Source organism: Sinohyriopsis cumingii, chromosome 12 (assembly GCF_028554795.1).
Source record: "Sinohyriopsis cumingii isolate HCF-2022 chromosome 12, ASM2855479v2, whole genome shotgun sequence".
Taxonomy (NCBI): Eukaryota; Metazoa; Mollusca; class Bivalvia; order Unionida; family Unionidae; genus Sinohyriopsis; species Sinohyriopsis cumingii.
Genome location: NC_142972.1, coordinates 27402833 through 27426056, shown reverse-complemented (window position 1 = coordinate 27426056; position 23224 = coordinate 27402833). Strand labels below are relative to the sequence as shown.

General features: G+C 35.6%; 1 protein-coding gene across 8 annotated transcripts in view; it reads left to right on the top strand.

Moving 5' to 3' along the window:
• Window positions 1-23224, top strand: part of LOC149786145 (uncharacterized) — a 203726-nt gene that overhangs the window by 96563 nt on the left and 83939 nt on the right. The gene's annotated exons all lie outside the window — the stretch shown is intronic.

Below are 23224 nucleotides of genomic sequence, written 5' to 3'. Positions count from 1 at the left end.
ACTAGATGTTGCTAGATTTATGTTTTTGCTGTCACACAAACATCCTCATGCAATATACTTCCCAAAAATCCTCCCAGTATTGACATGATATTCAGTCAACCACCCAGGAATTGGATATTTGGCACGTTGAGGCCAATTATTGACTTGAATCACCTCAGTCGATATATACTTCACACTAAAATTCAAGATGGAGATGGCAAGGTGAGAATGGTTCTCCGTCAGGAGGAACAAGTGTCAATCTTGATCTGAAGAATGCATACTTTCGTGTTCCAATCCACCTGGCTTCATGGACATTGTTTTGCATACTGCTAAAATGTTTGAGAAGTTAAAGCTCTTCCTTTGGGTCTAAACATCCATCCCTGAGCTTTAACCAAACTCATGGAATGCATCATCACTCTGTTCCAGTTGACTTGATCTACAGTGATGGCAGAACATTTGGATGACATCATTCAGAAACATCATGGCAAGTTGTTTTCTTGTCCAGAACAGAACAGATCGCCTATTCCTTTTGAATCATTTCGGGTTTCTAGTGAACTGCGAAAGGTCTGACCTACATCCATCTCATTGTTTGGTCCTTCTCTTTATCACCAGTCTCAATCTCGTGCCTAGTAAGGATCATTAAACTTGTTGAGTCCATTTCCAACAAAACTTGGATTTCAATGAGAGAGTTCTTGTATTGTAACTCCTTGGATTATTCATTGTGGCAGCGTATTTTATCCCAGTTGGGCCATCTTTTAAGGCAGCCCCTACAGATGTCCTTGCTGACTGAATAGCAGCTATTTTCCAGTCTGTACAGCCAAAATGTCAGGATCATGAATGAGGTAGGATCATTACTGGGTCATGGCACAACCACATTTGGCTCATTGCAGGATTCCATCTGGAGAAGCCCCAAACAGACGTGCCAGTATATATGGTTGGGGAGCATTGTCCAGTTGGGTGTAAATTGTTCTATTGGGTGTACATTGTCCCATTGGGTGTACATTGTCCCATTAGATGTACATTGACCCATTGGGTGATTTGATCCTTCAACTGGCTGACATTTTTTCTCTGGCTTTACAAGGAGTAAAAAGTTGGTCCCATTTACCATTGATGGCTACACATTCAGGCATCAAGGGGATATTAGTCATGATAAAGATCTGTAGGAATTGTTCAAATTTGACTTGAAACAAACAAAAAATCCCTCACCCTGTTTCCAAAATGGAATCTGTCCTGGGCTTTAACATGGCTGAATTTAGGTAAATTAGAATCTTTAGTCCGAATGTTGCAGAAACTAATACATATATAATACAAACCTGTTTCCTGATAGCTTTAGCTTCAGCATGCAGCATGAACAAATTACTTGCCCTTTCTGTTGACTCAAACTACCTTCTGTTCAGATCAGATGGTTCTGCAGTCCTCATGACACAAGCAGGCTTTGTAGCCAAAACTAGGTTGCTGTCAGTGGGCAATCAGTCATCATTTGCTTCCTCATTTGACAGTTAGTCCTATGCCGTTTGTAAAAAATAGACAAAGTTGTCATTTTCCATTGTAATGGAGTCCCATGGGGAGTGAAGAACGCAATAGCACTGAATTTTCTGTCTTTATATCATGGAGTATTCTAAAAAAAAGCAGTCTCACAGTGACTTCACAGTATTCTAATAAAGGCAGTTTCACAGTAACTTCACAGTATTCCAATAAAAGCAGTCTCACAGTGACTTCACATTCACAGGTGTGTTGAAATGTTTGTTGTCCTCTTTCTTTGGTCACAAGATAGCAGTTAATTGAAGTTTGGAATCCAGAGACCAAATATCTTGTTTTGATGGTTGATGTCTGATTAAATCATCTCATATCCATTAAGATGTAACAACATGCTCCCCACCCCCCTAAAAAAGCACAAACATTTAAGTCCTTGTTGAATGCTATGTTTGAGATGCATTTATCAAGGTAAAAACATGAGTAAACTCTAGTTTTATAGTAGTCAAAAGATTGCATATTTACAGATGAGACTAAATTCTTATAAGAGTTAAATAAGTGCATTTGAGTTGTATGAGAGATAAATTAAAAAGAGAATTTACCAGTTAGGGCAACAGGGACAGAATAGAGTTGTTTTGAAAAGAATGGTCTCAAGGTAATCTTTACAACAATGAAGAACATGTTGATTAATTTGAAAACGTGTTGGACTTACCTTTATTTGATATTATTTACTAAGGAATATGTCACAACGTTCTTATCGTCAGAAACATGTTATTTTTACCCATAATCTTAATAAAAACAATAGCACTGTGTTATTGATTTAAATCATGCTATCGTAATGGGCCAAGTTTTGCATTTTGACATTTTCCACGTTGTAGGAACACCTTTGGTGTCAAATTCTATGCCTGTTGTTTTAAGTCTGGTCATTTAGTTCTTTCATTGGGGCAAGAAGTATTTTGCTGTATTATATTTCAGAAGTTGTAACATATTTAATATACCCACTGTAAAATATAGCACTGTCTATTTACATTGTGTTTTGCGTGCAGAAGTTGTAATTAAAGCCATAGAAAAAAGTTTCTCGATAAACAGTGTGTATTTCTATGAAGGGGAAGGGCTGGCTAATACCAGTAATTAGCCATAACTAGTTTTAAAATTGTGTGCAACAGTCAGCTGGAAGAATGTATTAGTCGAACAATACTTACTTTAACTTCATAACAGTACCATAGTTTTGCTTTCAAAATGACAGACACTGTTGACAACTGCAAATAAGGTAAATTAGCATTATATATCAGTGATTTAGTATTGACCTGATGAGTTATGGTGTGCCATTGTTGCAGTCTGTGTGAAGGATAGAAAATTACATGTATGTTTTGCTTTCCAAGCATTAGGCCAGATTAGTCACTTGTAGACTTGGTTTCCAAGCATTAGGCCAGATTAGTCACTTGTAGACTTGCTTTCCAAGCATTAGACCAGATTAGCCACTTGTAGACTTGCTTTCCAAGCATTAGGCCAGATTAGTCACTTGTAGACTTGGTTTCCAAGCATTAGGCCAGATTAGTCACTTGTAGACTTGCTTTCCAAGCATTAGGCCAGATTATAGTCACTTGTAGACTTGGTTTCCAAGCATTAGGCCAGATTAGTCACTTGTAGCCTTGGTTTCCAAGCATTAGGCCAGATTAGTCATTTGTAGACTTGGTTTCCAAGCATTAGGCCAGATTATAGTCACTTGTAGACTTGGTTTGGAATGTTGTGGTCAATATAAATAATGCCAACCAGGAATTTAGAATGGAAAACGTTCACAGGGAACTCTGTGAAGCTTACAGACATATCAAGGTAACTTATTAAATGTCAGTTCATTTTGTTTTAGAATATGATTTTTTGCATTTAAAAGACCCAGACATTTTCACTTTTGTTGAAATGTTATTGTCTTTTGTTGATTTTCATGGTGTTTTAACACTTTATTGACCTTGTCATGCAGACGAAATGGGAGCTAAGTACCTTTCCCAACAATGAAATAAAGGCAACTGCTCTGGATTGGCCTGGACGTGTATCAAACCCCAGACCTTTTGGAGTAGGTGACCAGTGTTCTTTTGAATGAACTACTGTGGCTTTCTTAAGGATATATTTAATCGAAATATGGTATGTTTGCTATGTTTACACATTTTATTAAGTTTTTAAAATCATGGATTGTAGGAGCCACAAAACTGCAACCAGCATATATATACCCAAATTTGCTTGTGCATTATGTGTTGGCAGACCAGAGCCTGTATTGTTTGTTATACTGAACAATCCTAACCAACTCCATAGACCCAGATCTACCAACACATTATGCAACAGTATATCTGGGTCTGTGTAGTTCTGCAGTTGGATTGGACTTGTAAGAGTCTGCACAGTACAACATCTGTGCAGGATTTTAATGGACTGCATGAATATTTACACAAAAACATAGGAAGCGGGATTATATTTGGTTTTTTGTCTTGAAAGTTTTCTTGCACACATTTTGTATTAACATGAGTGAGTGATGGTTCATGTTTCTTCCTATCAGATTATGTCTTTATTAATTATCTTTTTCAGTGAACATTTATGAATTGTACAAATTGTTGTGTGGAAAAATACAATATCTGTACAAAGTTTAGGTTGATCGCTGTGTATGTGCCTGATAAATATAAGTTATTATCAATGATGTAATCCCCCCATGTATCAAACTTTATTCTAAAATTTATTTTGAGCTTAAGTATGTTTGAAACAATTCAGTAAAATTCTCATAAAAGCCTTGTTGTAGGAGAAAGGTTGTATAAATTTATCATAAAGTAATCACAGCATTATTACCACACATAAAGGCACATGAAGTGTTTTTCCTAAGTTGAGTAAAATTATATCTTTAGACTTATACTTTTAATCAGCACCACCTAGCCATTATTATACTGATAGTGCATTAAATCTTAATATTTACATACATGCATATTCTTGGGTGAGAATTACGCCATGCAGGTGAATGGATGAAAATTGAACTTGAGGACTCAAGACTCCATGATTAGAAGCAATTAACAGAGGTTGTTTTGGTCCAGGTGAAATTTATTGGTTGATTGGGCAAGTGTTCTATAACAAAGCAACATCATTAAGTTATTTAGTACATAGGCAATTGGAGTAAAGTTGTGAGTCTGGCAATCTGAGTAAATTTGTGAGTCTGGCAGTTGGAGTAAAGTTGCGAGCCTGGCATGCTAACCACTGAGTCACCATAGGTTCTGCTTCCATTAGTCGTCTCTTATGACTTGCAGAAGGATGTACTGGGCCTATTCTACAGAAGGTTAACTAATATTGAAGAAATATGTCAAGCAATGGTTTGGAATTTGATGATTAAATCTTTTTTATTCAGGCCATGTAATTGAAACTAAAAGTCTTTTAAATATTTCCGATCAGAATTTTGTAATATTTAGTTCCAGTTCAAATTTTAGGATGAATACATTTGATAACACTGGCCCAGGTCTCTTAAGCAGCAAGATAGCTTTTGAAGAAGAAATCAGTATTGTTCACACAGTTTAGTCTAGGCATATTTTGGAGGGAGTGCTGTAACCCTGTAACTCAGAGTTCTTTTCTAAACAATTGCTGAGGATCCAAGTAGCTGTGATATCTAGATAGCCTGTCATGAAGGGATACATTTGAAGGTGATAAGCTGTGATATCATCTGAAGGACTTTGAATTGTACACTAAGGGATTCTGTGGACTTTGAAATTAGGGTCATGGAGCTAAGGTTATGAATTCACTTAAGGAAAAAAAGCAAGTAAATTTTCAGCTGTTGGTACTCCTGGAGATTTTCAAACAGATGTCCCCCCCAGAAAGAAAAAAAACAAACAACTTAAAGTAAGTCAGGCATGCAGGTTTTCTGCTTAAGGGAAAACCGTGATTGCGTTATCATGAACAGATCTTTATTTACCTTTTTCAATTAAAAATCCATTGAAGTTTTTATTTGAATCACTTTAAAAAAATTAATTTTTCGTAATTGTGGTCATGGAGAGTTTTATCAAAGAAAAAAAATGAAATCAGTCTCCAAGTTGATTATACAGAGCTATTGTATTTGTAAATCCAGAGTCAGCAAAATTACATCAGTGCATGTGAATATTGTTGTTTGAAGATTCTTGAAATTTTTGTGCATTTTAGTTTTTCATCATCATTATAGGTAGTCTTGCTATAAAGCTGTATACTGTGATAGCATTAAAATAAGTGATTGTTGTATATACTTTTCCTTGTAAGAAAGTTTTTCACAGTTTCATAATAAATCAGGATTACTAGTTTAGATTCCTAGTCAAGCTTGATCTTGTGTCTTTTAACTCTGTAACATACATTTATTATCCATGCAAGTAAAATAGCTTGTCCCAAGCTAGTGTTTTATGTTAACCAGACTACCAATGTTAACCAAAATTGATTGTATCTTGTATCTTGGGTGATACATAAGTATCATGTATAGTAATGATGTTTAGATTTTTGCAGAATTTTGTGTCACAGATTTTTAAAGTGGTTTATATTGTATGGTGAGTTATTAGTCTTCTGCAGAACTGTTTTGAACAGAGCAGGTAAACATTTTGTTTCATGTGTTAGGATCTGACATCAAAGAAATTCTTGGGTGGAGTTTTAGACACACAGAAGCAAACACAAGTACTGCTATCCATACAGAAAGACGGACATGCACACAAATTTTGACTGAATTCTGTTGTGTAATTTTTTTAAGCTTAGAGTTCTTCAAACTTTGCATTTCAGCTAGAAAAACAAGCATTGAAGATAGTTACATTGGAAATCTTTTTCTTAAAAAGAGGCCGACCCATATTTTCTCATGAAATTTAGGCTTTTTCCCAGCTCTTGTTATGGGAAAAATACTATAATGACAGTAATTACCCATGTATAATAAGTTCCTGTGAACAGCAGTTACCTGGATATGCCATTGCATAGTGAACCACCAGCTGTGATTCTATGCTTATTGGCATAAGGAACCAGCGGGCTTTTATCTCAGTGACATGAGGTCATGAGTGAGACCCTATAAACTGCTCAGTGGGGCCCTATAAACTGCTCAGAGTAAGCCCTATAAACTACTCAGTGAGGCCCTATAAACTGCTCAGAGTGAGACCCTATAAACTGCTCAGTGAGACCATATAAACTACTCAGAGTGGGATCCTATAAACTGCTTAGTGTGAGGCCCTATAAATTGCTCAGAGTGAGACCCTATAAACTGCTCAGAGTAAAGCCCTATAAACTGCTTAGAGTGGGACCCTATACACTGCTCAGAATGAAGCCCTGTAAACTGCTCAGTGTGAGGCCTTATAAATTGCTCAGAGTGGGACCCTATAAACTGTTCAGAGTGGGACCCTATAAACTGCTGAGAGTGGGACCCTATAAACTGCTCAGAGTGGGGACCCTATAAACTGCTCAGTGTGAGGCTCTATAAATTGCTCAGAGTGAGACCCTATAAACTGCTCAGAGTGAAGCCCTATAAACTGCTCAGTGGGACCCTATAAACTGCGCAGAGTGAAGCTCTGTAAACTGCTCAGAGTGGGACCCTATAAACTGCTCAGGGTGAAGCCCTATAAACTGCTTAGTGTGAGGCCCTATAAACTGCTCAGAGTGAAGCCCTGTAAACTGCTCAGTGTGAGGCCCTATAAATTGCTCAGAGTGGGACCCTATAAACTGCTCAAAGTGAAGCCCTATAAACTGCTCAGAGTGAAGCCCTATAAACTGCTCAGAGTAGGACCCTATAAACTGCTCAGAGTGGGACTCTGTAAACTGCTTAGAGTGAAGCCCTATAAACTGCTTAAAAAATCATGCAATAGTAGAATTTTTCAAAGACTCCATAGTTGCAGTTTGGGACAGAATACATATTTTTAGCATTCTCTTCTTCACAAAAATAGTGTCATACATTATAGTGTAGAAAAGGATGCATTTGTTACAGTTTTAAGAATGTTAATTGGAAAGGAGAAAAGGCAAAAGATATTGCTTGAGAAACAGAATCTTTAGACTTACTGAGAATCTATTGGTCCTTAAAAGCAAAAAATGGAGCACAAAAGTTATCTGGAAATCTGTTGGACTCTTGGCCCAGATAATTGTATTTAGTATTGACTTCTCTGCATGTGTAGTAATAATTAAAACTATGACTCATTTACAGTTTTTCAGTGTACAGATCCACCATTTTTAGAGTAGTCAATAATTGTATGTGTGCCAAAGCCTACTTAAAACACAAACTGCTTATTTTCTTTGCTTGGGTATACTCTGAGGTTGACGTTTAAATGTTTAGAAATATTGGCAACTTCTGTTTTGTTGATGACAAATAAAATATTAAATCCGTATATTTTGGGGGTATCTTTATTGCAGTAAATATTGACAAATGGGGTTCAGGCTAAAAGTTTTTACAGCTTAGAAATAGCTCTTCCCAACAATCATTTCGAAAATTTACATGGATGGCAGTGCAAAATTAATATGGTTTCACATAATTATATGTATATATAAATGATTCACGGAAAATAGGTACATATGGGAGGGAGGGAGGGGGAGAGAGAGATAGAGAACTGATTCCATGAATGATATTATAAATGAATAAATTAATAAATAAGGCAAATGTTTCGCATGAGCACATGCACCAGAATGAATTCACAAGACAATCTATTGCTAAAGATTACAAATATATTGGGTTTCTTTATCAAAATGGCAGTAATTAATTGAGTAGAGAAATCTAATGTTGAATGCGCCCTAATTATGTAAAGTATCTTTACTATATGCTTGGAACAAGTCGAATAAGCGAATATTAACATTTTGCAGTAATATCATCAAATCTATGTAACAGAATATTTTTGGCTGCAGATATCTGTAGATGAGTTAGATTTTGAACCAATTTCCTATGCTGTTCAGTCAAATAAATATGTAATGATATGCAATTTTTTAATCCTCACCACAAGCACACTGTGGATTATATCTCATTTGATCAGAATATGTTGTTGTTGTTGTAGGGTTTAACGCCATTTTTCAGCACACGATAGGCTATACATGGCGGCCAGTATTAATGGTGGAGGAAGAACCGGAAAAAACCCCGGAAAGAACCACTGACCCACGAGAAGCTATTGGCAAGCTTTCTCACATACCCACATTGGCTGAATCCGAGACTCAAACCCATGCAGACGGAGGTGAGATGGCAGTGATCCATAATGGAGAGCGCTTTACACCACTCGGCCACTCATGGCCCCCACGATTAGAATATAAATCATTTTGTAAATCACTACAGTTATTTCTAGAATGCAGAATACCATATATATATATATATATATATATATATATATATATATATATATATATATATATATATATATATATATATATATATATATATATATATATATATATATATTCTTTTTAAGTCCAACTGCAAACTGCACAGACCCAGATCTGTTCTGGATCTGTGCAATTTGTTAGGAGTAATCAGTAGAACAAACAGTATACACCCTAATCTGCCGGCTCATTATGCTACTGCAGATCAGGATCTTTGTTGTTTTCAGTTTGACTCTACTTACAAGGAGTATATATGGTAGATATTTTCCTGTTTCCAACTAAGAAATGGGCAAGCACTTCTGATGATTGATTGTTACTTGCACCTTTTCTTGAACCTGGGAGTGAATTCCAGATATGACTAGAAGAGTGTAAGAATGAATTTGAACTTAGTTTGAATCTAGCATTAATTCAAATAAACTTATTCCTAAGATTTTATCTGTTTGTGTCACCAACCACTGATGAGAGAAGGTCAGCAAGATAAGGAGACATACCATAAACAATTTTTTGACAGTAACACAATTTAGGAAACTTTTGTCTATCTGCCAAGGTAGAAAAACCAGTTTCTTCATTACAATATGATATTCATATAGTAAGACCAGTCATGATTCTTCCTGCTTCTAATCTTAGTTTTCGAATTTAAGATATTCTTTGGTGGAAGGGCAATTCCATATAATATCGGTAAATCCTTATAAGACAGATGTTTTTAAAATATATTCTTTCAAAGATTTTTCAGCTAATTTTATATTTAAATATTTTCAGAACAGTTAACATTTTCAGGTCAACTGAAATATAGTCAGTATGTGTGGTTCAGATGTCAGGATATATGTTGTTATCAAAAGAGACAATTTCGAGTTTGAATTTTAGATGCAGGGAAAATGGGCTCCAGCTTATGTGAGAATAACTTTACCTGTTTTGATTGGATTGGTGTAACCCAATCACAGCCTTGACAAGTCATCAGTCATTTGTATTCAATACGTATTCAGTTTCATAAAAATGATTGTCCCCCAAATTTTGGAAGATGGGGGACACAATGTCACCTGCATTGGGATCCTATAGTACAAGTCACACAGGTCATGTAGGCATTCAACACCAACTATTTCAGTAATGGCTGTCATTTTTTTAGAATTTGATTCTGCATACTTTTAAGTGGCAAGTATTCACTTCGTTTGGATTCATATACATGTATAGTTTTTGGGAAGGTCATTATTTAGATGCCCCAAGAGGTGATTTCAGCAAAATCAATGTTAAAGTACATAGACGTTTTTGGACGAAATGAACCTCATGGTGTGGTCCAATACAATCTGGATTGAATGTCACATGCTGTGATATCACAATGAAAGCTATGCACATTGATAAAGAAATTCGTACTACCCTTGATTGTGACGATTCCACTTGACACGCTCCTATTTTGACCCAAGTTTAGTATATGGCCACCATTGTAAAAGTTCAGAGTAATAGATAATTTTTGTCTGGAAGTTTCTTGGTGACAGTTAAGGTGCAAAGCATTCAATAATCAGGATTGAATAGACTTTGGTTAAAGAAAATTAGTGTTAAATTTTAAAATTTAATTTAAAATGAGTAAATGCGCATACACGACCCATGTGACTTGTCCTATAGGTAAATGACTTAAGATAATCATCATTAATGTTATTATCTAGATGAATCGATATAAGTACACTAATGTTAAAATCATTGAAATATGTAGGATAAAATATAACTTATGGTGAACAGATTTGATATTTAAATGTAATGTAGGTAATAAACCACAATGAGAATCAGATGAACCTGAATGTGATGCAGATAATGGGTCTGGATTAGCTCATTGTCACTGGAATATAGAACTAGAAACACCCATAATATATATGCAAATATACAAATTCGTTAGCACTAAATTTGCAAAAGTATTACACCGTACATTAATTTTTATCATTCACTTTTCCAAATTTTGTAAAACCCGCATTCTGACATTACCAGGAAAATTCAGGTTTTCACCAGACCCTTGTTTAGCAAAGATATCACAGTCACATTCAGGTTTTATGCAACTGTCAGCGCCACAAAATTGTGCCCTTCATGGACTAAAGTTATTAATATGCCACAACTATGATTGCAGAAAGTGGCACATTGTTTTATTGCTGTCCATCAATATGTTTGTGAATCTCTCTCAGATCACTGTTAGCAAAAAGAACTTTCTTTGTTCCATAAAATTGTTCACACTTTATCATGGTTACAAATAGATGACCTGATTAGATTTTCTTGCCATTTCACCAGTGTTTCATTTTTATATAACACAGCTTATTTATTGAAAGTCTTCAAAATGGAGGTCTTACTTGTTAGGTTTTACTGTAACAAAAATCAAGATACCTTTTTTCACTGATACATTGTTGTTTAGAATTCAGATAACAATTATTGAACATGTAGTAATTCAATTTATTTGCCTTGTGCTTGCATAGTGTTGCCGCTCCACATTGTGTCTTTCTTAACTAAAATTCTTATCAGTAGAAAGTCCAGTTTGAATGACCATGTGCAGTGTGGCCCTGAGAAGAGTAATTTTATATCCAGATCTACTATGTGAACTTATATTTTGGTAAATCTTTGGTCTACACATTGCCAGATTCAGGTGTAGGCATGTCACACTTGTCTGGTTACAGTTGAAGGACTTGCAGCTACCTTATGTATTTGCTTATAAGTCAAGTACAAAGATTCTGATCTGCCATAGCATAATGTGCTGGCAGATCAAGTCCTCTGCTGTTTATTCTACTGATTACTCCTAACAAACTGCACAGACCCAGATCTGCTGGTGCATTATGTTACTGCAGATCTGGGTTTGTGCAGTTTGCAGTTGGACTCATAAGTGAGCAAATACAGGGCCAATATATAGGACATTAATGATTTTATTCTCAGTTTTTAGCTAACTGTGATGCTCAGACATGTTCAGATCTTTTCTGATTGTAAATCTTTCTGATGCACAGCTGGCTTTAAATTATCCTAGGTCATAGCTGGTGTGTTTCTCTGATACGAAAATGAGCCACTGTCTCATTAGTGATACTGACATATTCTAGTCACTCATTCTTTTGTTAGGTTTGTCATGTTTCCTATAAGCTTTGTTAATTTTGAGATGGCAGACTTTATTGTTGACATAAAGCTATTAAATTAGTAGTCTCATCATGCTGCCTTGTATATGTTACATATGCCTTTATCTCCTGAAATTTAGTAATAACAATCCACCAGTTATTTAACAATTTATATCAGTCCACTCAAGGATGGCATGATCAAGTTCCAATAATGGGTTTTTAGGGTCTTTCCAGGTAAGCATACACAATAGCTTTCAAGTCGTAAAATATCTGTATAAAATTTGTTTTGAACAAAGATAATTTTCTTCAGTAACAATACAGTTTTCTTAGGCTATTAATCATAGCAAGATTTTACATTTTTCTAATCCATAGTCTTTAAAAGCAGAAAGAAACCATGTAATTATGTTGATAAAATACTGCCAGTATACCACTGATCCATCCAGCAGCCTATCAAATTATCTCATCTTTTTCTCTCAGTCTATATATCAAATGACCTATCTGTTCCATTATTTTTCATATCATGTTTCCATGATTATCTCAGCATGGCATTTACAATATTTTGATTTAGTGAGCACTCACGTCTATAGTTTGACTTTGTCTTCAAACTGTATAAGCAGTGATTTCAGTGGCATATAAGTCATACCAAAAAGTACATTTATTTTTTTTAAACCCCTGACCCAGAAGTGACCAAGCTATCTGAGGACAAAAATTGAACTAAACATTCATCAGAATCTTAGTCTCTAAAAGGTGTCATAATTTGACATGTATGTAGATATTCAGACAACAATGATTTTTTCAAATTCTTACCTCGCATTGAGAAATTTTAGAAGACAATAAATTATGAAACATGAGCAAGAGTTCATTATTTGTGCTCCGAGTTTAATGCTTATTGAACCTCCACTTTGAACATTTGATGCCTTTCCTATTGCATGCTGGGAAAATATCACAGAGCTAAATATAGTAAAACAAGCCTAGACCACTGTTACGAGAGATTTCCTGACTTCAGAAACAAGATTTTTATGGACAGTGGAACACAGAATTTTACCAATCACTGCCCTGTTACTTCTGTACACATGGATTAAAGAATTGGGCACAACCAAAGTGGGTATGCAAGGATGCTTGCCATTAGCTTCCTATGGGCTGTTGGTTTTTCATGGGGTTCTCTCCAGTTCTTCCTCTACCAGTTATACTGACTGCCATATATTGCCTATCATGTGCTGGAAAATGGTGTCAAAACCCACAACAACATTTCTTTGGAAGGTTTATCTTACTAGAGGTTTTTGGGGCAATTTTTCCCTTTTCTATTTTTTTTAGAAATTTACTTTTGATAGGTACCATATAGCCATTTTTGTGCTGACATGTCATTAGTACTTGGTTCATTGATTTGTTTTACAATGTTATTACCTTTAATGAGAGATCTTCAGTCTTGAAAGTCCATGATTTTAGGGCAGAAGAGGTGCTCTTTCAAGAGAGTTTGTACTGTAGTAGTCATTTTGATGTTATTAAATCATATAATAGCTTTGTTTGTCACAGCAACTCAATAATAATAATAATAATGAGGACTTTGTATAGCGCCTAATCTTTAAAAGCTCTAAGTGTTTTACAACATTAGACAATACCTATAAGATAAAAAACATATATAATGATATGATTACAGAAACAAACACCGTGAAATTAGAAAACATAAAAAACATGATGAGAATATTTAAGGTAGGAAACATTATTAGGTCTTTAAGTTTGTTCTTGCAGTTGAAATAAGTGAGTTTTGAGAGCACTCTTGAATGGGATCACTGTGTCTTTGTGTCTAAGTTCAGCGGGCAATTCATTCCACATTGCTGGGCCCTGGTATGCAAAAGAATGCTGTCCATATGACTTTGTTTTCATAGTGGGAATAATGAGTATACGATTGTCAGAAGAGGAGTGTAAGTATCTTGCTGGTGTGTACACATGGGTGAGGTCGGATAGGTATTTTGGACTAGAGTCCGTCAGTGAAATGTAGCACAGAGAACAAATTTTGTGTTTGATTCTGGATCGAATGGATAGCCAGTGTAGGGTATAGAGCAGCGGGGAGGTGTGCTCTGATCGTCGTACTCTAAGTATGATCCGAGTAGCATACACATCATTACTGGTAGTAATACAAGCAGGAGTTAAAGGTTGTTCAAACTGATTTCTTCAAACTTTTTTTTCACTTCAAAGATGTAAGAATTAATTAATTCTCTGATGTTATTTTCAATTTAGATGTTTCATTGTGATAATCAGTTCTTCACATAGGGTTTTGACATACCTGTCCACCAAAACATATTAATTTGGTAAGTACATTATCTGTCCACCAAAACCCTACCTATCTGGGAAGTGAACATAGCTGTCCAACAAAACCCTACCTATCTGGGAAGTAAACATAGCTGTCCACCAAAACCCTACCTATCTGGGAAGTGAACATAGCCATCCACCAAAAAACCCTGCCTATCTGGGAAGTGAACATACCTGTCCACCAAAACCCTACCTATCTGGGAAGTGAACATAGCTGGCCACCAAAACCTTACCAATCCGAAAAGTATATACCTGCCAGAACATATGTTATGCAAAAAAAGCATGATTTATAGCTCCCAAACCCCTTCACTGGGTTGCATTTTTAAAAAAATGATTTTCATTAATTTTTTTATGTTTAGTATGTGTGATTATGTGTATGTGTGATTGTGATTATCTGCATTTGTAATTGTATTTGTATGTGTGATTCTGTTTATTTGTATGTGTGATTGTGTTTATTTGTATGATTGTGATTAATTGCATGTATGATTGAGATTATTTTATGTGTAATTGTTTTTATTTGTATGTGTGATTGTGATTATTTGTATGTATTATTGTGATTGTCTGCATATGTGATTGAGATTATTTGTATTTGTGATTATGATTGCATGTGATTATTTGTATCTGTGATTGTGATTATCTGCATGTGTGATTGTGATTATTTGTATGTGTGATTGAGTTTATTTGTATGATTGTGATTATTTGTATGTGTGATTGTGATTATTTGTTTGTGTTATTGTGATTGTCTGCATATGTGATTGAGATTATTTGTATGTGAGATTATGATTTTCTGCCTATGTGATTGTGATTATTTGTATGTGTGATTGTGATTATTTGTATGTGTTATTGTGATTGTCTGCATATGTGATTGAGATTATTTATATATAAGATTGTGATTGTCTGCATGTGTGATTGAGATTATTTGTATGTGAGATTGCGATTTTCTGCATATGTGATTGTGATTATTTGTATGTGAGATTGTGATTGTCTGCATATGTGATTGTGATTATTTGTATGTGAGATTGTGATTGTTTGCATGCGTGCTTGAGATTATTTGTATGTGAGATTGTGATTTTCTGCATGTGTATTGTAGTAATTATCAATACTTGATAGTGGTAAGTCTATTAAAATGTATTAAATACTTCTAAGAATACATTAGGGGCCCCGAGTGGCCGAGTGGTCTAAAGCGCTGTCCATCACGGATCACTGCCATCTCACCGCTGTCTGCGTAGGTTCGAGTCTCGGGCTCGGCCAATGTGGATATGTGAGAAAGCTTGCCGGTAGCTTCTCATGGGTCGGTGGTTCTTTCCGGGGGTTTCCCGGTTTCTTCCTCCACCATTAATACTGGCCGCCATATATAGCCTGTCTTGTGCTGAAAAATGGCGTAAAACCCTAAAACAACAAAAAAAAATCTAAGAATACATTTATTTTGTTATATAATAGTGCCTGTCTTGAAAGACCACCCTGCCTGCCAAAAAATAATGGTCTCTCAAGACAGGTGGTCTCTCATAACAGGTCATAACACTATATAATCAATAAATATGTGCATGGAGATCCTGGTCTCTCAAAACAGGTGGTCTCATAGCAGAGGTATCTCATGACAGGTTTTACTGTATTCAGACTTGAATTTTCAGTTATTTTCACATACACTGACCCCCCCTTAAGGGCTTCAAAATATACTTAATCAATCTCAAGTCTCCTGAACACTGCCTGGAAGGGTGGCAGGTATGGAAGAATTATTACAGTTATGTCTGAGTCATTTTGAGAATTTAAGTTATTTAACCTGCATTGGAAAGAGACAATGTTCTGATTGTGGGGCAACATGTTACATACCTTATGCACTTGATACATCATGTTTTGCATTGATATTTTCAAAATTACTTTTGAAGTCATTATTGAGTGGTAGATTAGTCATAATTGTAGAAGTCCCACATGACTAAAATATTCTATGGGGATAAATAGCAAAGCATACAACCTAATTAGAAGTTCTGTTAACATGATTTCCCTTGAGAAGATCCAACCAGTTTGAAAAGAGATGTTTTGTTCGTACCAGTGTGACTGGTGGACAATACCATCAAATGTCAGTTAGTTACATATGCTAAAATACATTATCATAAGGATTGACCAAGCAGGAACTGGACCAGTGAGAGAGATGAAAGACCCATTATCAAACTTATCATTTATCAACAGAGGCAACATCAATAACCCCAGAACCTTTATTATCACAGACAGTTCCTGAAACTTAAGATACACACGAAGTTATGAGATTCAAAACGCAACCAACTTTGATTTAGCATGCAATTTAAACTAGACAGGACATTTTCTAGTAATGGCCAACACATAAATAAGACACAGCTTTACAGTTGATAGGCATATGTTTCAGATTAATTATTGAGAAGTTCTTTTGCCTTCTGGTTTATCCATTATTTTAGGAGTGGCCACATGTTTCCTGAGCTACAATATGAGATTATCTTGTACAAATAATTATGAGATTATCTCATGCAGTGACTTATTTCCACAAAGGCAACTATACACGGGCCTAGGGTGGCAAATTTTATGGGGTGGCAAAACTCCAATGACATTTTTTTTTAATGCTGAAGAGAACACAAAAATGTATCACAAAAAAACCATAAAAAAGCAGTTGTCAAAAATAAGATACATGATTCATGCTCCTGCCACCCCCACCCATTTTCTATTGCACTTGGTCACTTCAAATTAAACTAGGAGCTGCAAAAAATTAAATTGATATCAACAGTACCAAGGACCTAAATTGAGATCAACAGTACCAAGGACATGAATTGAGATCAACAGTACCAAGGACCTAAATTGAGATCAACAGTACCAAGGACATGAATTGAGATCAACAGTACCAATGACCTAAATTGAGATCAACAGTACCAAGGACATGAATTGAGATCAGCAGTACCAAGGACCTAAATTGAGATCAACAGTACCAGGTACCTAAATTGAGATCAACATACCAAGGACCTAAATTGAGATCAACAGTACCAAGGACATGAATTGAGATCAACAGTACCAAGGACCTGCATTAAGATCAACAGTACCAAGGACATGAATTGAGATCAACAGCACCAAGTACCTAAATTGAGATCAACAGTACCAAGGACATGAATTGAGATCGACAGTACCAAGGACCTAAATTGAGATCAACAGTACCAAGGACCTGCATTGAGATCAACAGTACCAAGGACATGAATTGAGATCAACAGTACCAAATATCTAAATTGAGATCGACATACCAAGGACCTAAATTGAGGTCAACAGTACCAAGGACATGAAATGAGATCAACAGTACCAAGGAGATGAACTGAGATCAACAGTACAATGGACATGAAATGAGATCATCAGTACCAAGGACCTAAATTGAAATCAGCAGTACCAAGGACATGAATTGAGATCAACAGTACCAAGGACCTAAATTGAGATCAACAGTACAAAGGGCCTAAATTGAGATCAATAATACCAAGGACATGAATTGAGATCAACAGTACCAAGTACCTAAATTGAGATCAACATACCAAGGACCTAAACTGAGATCAACAGTACCAAGGACATGAATTGAGATCAACAGTACCAAGGACCTAAACTGAGCTCAACAGTACCAAGGACCTAAATTGAGATCAACAGTATCATGGACATGAATTGAGATCAGCAGTACCAAAGACCTGCATTGAGATCAACAGTACCAAGGACTTAAATTGAGATCAACAGTACCAGGGACTTAAATTGAGATCAACAGTACCAAGGACCGAAATTGAGATTGATTACAAATGATGATCGCAAGACATGATTTCCATATACAAACAGTTAAAATTGAAAATATTATTTGCCCACTCTGGAGCTTTTTATGGAATGAACTCACCAGAGCTATTCAATGAGAAACAAATCTAAATGTGTTCAAAACAAAATGATGTGACTACTATCTTTAAAAGCAATATTCATTGTAAATATTGAAATACACGCACTCCAGTATAATCTGTTGATGCATTTCCTATACACTTTGTGCTTTTATACTTTAATAATTTTTTCATCCTGCGGGCCTCACTGAGTTGCCGTAAGAAAATAAAATATTTATTATTAGTAGTATTAGTATTATGCCACTAACATTTCTCTGCCAAGTCCCCCAGTTCAGCTGAAAAACCACTGGACTGTGCAATACAAGGTTTTGAATCCTTAAGCACATTGTGGTCCAAAAATCCATGTAAATCTTATTTAGCTGTACAAAAGAAAGTCTTAGTTTTAAGCATTAAAACTGTTTCTTGTTAAGAACAACTGATTAGGATGACATGTTAATAAAGTTCATAAGTTATTGTATCTACAACTCGAGTAAATTAACTGAGATTATAAGAAACAGGAACCATTCTTATCATTTATATATTTAAAACATCATAATTCATTCCAGCTTGTTTACTCCTATTAAAATATGATGACAATAAAATGAAAACAGTTACTATTAAATAATTACATCCAGTGTCAGACTTCACTGACAAAAATCAGTTTTAAAAATCCAGAATCATGTAACATAGATGACAGAAAGAAATAGGAATGGCTGTTGTTATCATCATAGCACAACAGCTGGAAATGTAGTGGGATGATGTCTAGCATGTGTTTTCATTTTAAGATGCTAGACTGGTACATAATCTTCATGAAGTAAGATATACTCCACAGTGATATATCTTCATACGGTGATTAATGTTATTTGGATATGTTTACTGTTTATTGTTTATCTAATGATAGATAACTCTCTATTAAGTAGGAAAAGATGAGATAAAAAGTCCACTTTTTAAAAAATTACTTTAAATTTCATTTCTTTTATGTATTATAATGCATGATATTTTATGGGTAGAATCATTGCATCATCATCAGCTCCAGTATAATGAATCAGAAATTTCAGACTCCAGTAATTCATTCATTGGCTTAAACATTATCTTTGTTAGTACAACGTGCATCAGTGAATCATCACGCTAATTAGCAGACAGTGCAATTTATATCCTTACGTTGCAGTTTGGACTTTAGCGAATGATACAGTTAGACTGGATAAAATCTCATGTTTCCATTGGGGTATGTATGGTTGTGTTACCTATCCACTGGTTAAAAGGGTTTTTGTCATTAATCACTTGTAACTTGTTGGTTCTGGTGGAAACAGAGGCAGATTATCTCCAGTTGCGAACTTCACTCATGTTAATGCCTGTTGTTTATATTTCCTGGAGGTCTTGAGCTGTGTCTCAGTATGAGTCACAAAAGGACTGGAATGGTTAGTAAATTCTGTAACCAATTGAACTACTTAATCCCAGTCTGAAACAACTCTTATACACAGTGAACTGGCAAGAGTTACAGCAAGTAAAGTTTCTAAAATCTTATGAAACTTGTGTGTTACACTTGCTGAGACTAATATATTTCCTGTTTGCTTTTACATGTGCTCTGTGTTCCATTCCACCTTTAATTCATTTGTCATATTCTCTGCCTTTTCATACAATGATATTATATCAGTAACATGTCATCTGTCAGAATAACTCGAATGTTAAGTGTTGAACTTGTGTGTTTCTAGTGTAAAATGATCATAAGAATGTCTGAGATGTCAAAGGAAAAAAAGGGGCCTTGGATGGCTGATTGATCTAAAGCGTTCACCTTTACCGATCACTGCCATGTCACTTCTTTCCATATGCATTAGAGTCTCAGGCTGAGACAACATGGGTATGTGAGAATGCTGCCAGTAGCTTTCCATGGGTCTGTGGTTCTTGCCGGGGTTTTCCAGGTTCTTCCTCCACCAGTTATACTGTTTGCCATGTATAACCTTTGTGCACTTAGAAATGGTGTTCAATTCCAAAACAGCATCTGAGGAAAAATATTTGGCACATGAATTTATAAATGCATGTGTGTATTAGTTTACATAAACTTGAAGTTGGTATTAATATCTTGCTATATCATACCTTGGAATAGTAGATTATTGTATATGTGTTGATGACGTTCATTTTAATTTCTTTATACATATGCTCAACTTACTAAATATGCATAGGATTTCTTTTATTTATGGTTAACAGTTACCAAATTCCATAACTGATTACCACTAATTCTTGAATGTCAGTAGCTGTCTGAGTAATTGTAATAACCCAAATTACCAAGTACAATGTACATGTATTAGTTTTTCTGAAAAAAGTTGTCTTGCAGCTACACCATCTGGGTGCCAGGGTATAAAAGCTGTCTTGCAGCTACACCATCTGAGTGCCAGGGTATATATATACCCACTGATGTAGTGGTTAGCTATTGATTACACCATCTGTGTGCCAGGGTATATCCACCCACTGATATAGTGGTTGGCTATTGATTACACCATCTGGGTGCCAGGGTATATCCATCAACTGATATCGTGGATTGCTATTGATTATTTTGATTTGCCTTTTCTTCAGTTGGACAAAGCACTTGTGCTGAGGATGACAGCACTAGAAATAAAAAATAAGTACTACACAGAGGCAGCCGAGCTTGATCATGTGCAGCTGTTAAATAGCCTGTGAGACATTGCTACTCCCCTGTCTGTTTCTGCATTCATAGACTTTGAAATGAATAGTTTTTACCTTGTTTTAAGTGTTAAATTAGGATTAAAAAAATGAATGCTTGAGGTACTGTGTTATAGCTCTGTGTTAAAAATGCTTTTCATTAAACATATGGAATGCTTCACACCTGACATGTAAAAAAAAGTTCAGAAATTCCAGAAACCTTCCTCATTTAAACCCCCCAGGTATTACCGTATACATCAGTTAGTTTAGAAATGGCATCCGATTGGTTCAGGTAAAAGATCTTAACTTTTAGGAATGCTAATAGTTGTAAATTCCATATAAAATGAAAACTCCTGTTAATTTCCTCCTGTAAAAGTTCTTAGAGTATTTTATCATTCTTGCGTAGCTTTGACATTGACTGGAGGAAGCATAGCACTTCCTCATTGTACAGTGATGTATTGGGTCCATAATTACTGACATCATTATGCACCAAAATTTCATATAAAACGTTTGCATGGATGAATTTATTTTAAATGGGAAGAAGGGTATGCTTCCATTTAATGCCAGTCCAAGAGAACATCAAGGCATATTTTGCTAGAAATATCAATTAAAATATAATTGATTGAAATAATTTCTTTCTTCAGAATTATTGCAACGGGGCTGATGGCCTAGTGGTTAGATCATCCACCTCAGATGTGGGAGGTTGCGGGTTTAGACTTTGGCCAAGTCATACCAAAACTGGTACTAACAGCTAACTCGCTAGGCGCTCGGCATAAGAAGTTAATGTTAGGACTGGTCAGACTGGTGTCAGGATAATGTGATTGGGTTGGGCATCATGATATTTGTCTGCAGGATGATACCCCAGTGCTTGACATCGCTATAAACTGCAACACTGCAGGCATCATAGCAATATGACTGCAAAATTGTTAAAGCTGAGTTAAAAATCCAAATCACACACACACACACACACACACACACAAGTATTGCTGCTTTTTTAAAATCTGTATATCTACATATGATTGGTCCATGACTGAAAGTCTTTTCGCTCCATATGTCTACATCTGATAGGTCCACAATTCTTGAAGAATTGCCTTTTGAATCCATATGTCTACATCTAATGGGTCCACATTTCATGATGAATTTCCTTTTGAATCCATATGTGTCTACATCTAATGGGTTCACATTTCATGATGAATTGCCTTTTGAATCCATACGTGTCTACATCTGATGGGTCCACATTTCATGATGAAATGCGTTTTGAATCCATACGTGTCTACATCTGATGGGTCCACATTTCATGATGAATTGCTTTTTGAGTCCATACGTGTCTACATCTGATGGGTCCACATTTCATGATGAATTGCCTTTTGAATCCATATGTCTACATCTGATGGGTCCACATTTCATGATGAATTGCCTTTTGAATCTATATGTGTCTACATCTGATGGGTCCACATTTCATGATTGTCCTCTGAAAAGATACTGAATATATCAGCCAAGAGCCTGGTGATTTACCTAGCTACTTTACGTTTACACCTGACTCCTTTTAAAAATCCTGTATTCCTGTTGGGGGAGGTCCTCCAACCCCCTCTCCTACTTTGGCAACTCACACTCCAACTTAAATTTAAGGTACTAATACTGGCATTTTAACTATGGGCTTCACATGTAATGGCAGGTTGTGTAGAGTTACAATAATTTGTCATAAAAAAATTTAAAACTGACAGTTGCTTATTTATGCTTGTGGTGTTATCAAATCAAAAGGAGTATGAACATGGCAGGAATATCAGTGTGATGACAACTACAGCTCTCCCTTGTTTTAATGCAGTAGTCAGGGTCCATGTACTGAGTTATTTTATACAGGGTAACATAATATATACAGAAATGAAAATATTGTAATGTACAGAACCATGGTGTAGCAGGCATCATCAGTATTGTTTCAGTAATGGTGTTTTGAAAAGGAAATTATTATTCAAGACTAAATTTTACCTTGTTTTTTTTCAACCGTTATTGCAATACATTGGTATGATTTTGGTCATGGGGTCCATAGTGCTACTGCATTATATCCTGAATCAGGTTATAATAACATGTTATAAAGGTGGATAGCTGTATCACATAAGTCAACTACTGCATGATAGGAATGCCATTGTGATAACTCCTATCACATAGCTTGACTACTACATGATACATGATAGAAATACCAATGTGACAACAGCTATCACATTGCTTAACTGACAGACTTGACACATTGTTTTTGTGTCATTGGAAATTTTGGGTGTCCTGAACTAGATGCAATGCATGACCATTATAAAGTTGTGGCTTAAGACAGATAAACGCAGATCGTAATTAAAAACAAAATTTTAGGTGATGGCCAACTTGAATGAAACGGCGAGATAAATCTTTGGGCTGATGAAAACTGGAAAGAACTGGAAATTAACATCAGTTATTTTTTAAATGTGTGATACGCCCATGGATGAGACAATGTTATCACTAGATTTTTGTTATTGGAAAGAATGCTATAACGAAAGAGAGCTGTACTGTCATAGTACGGTTACTTCCTTGAACTTAGATTTCTAG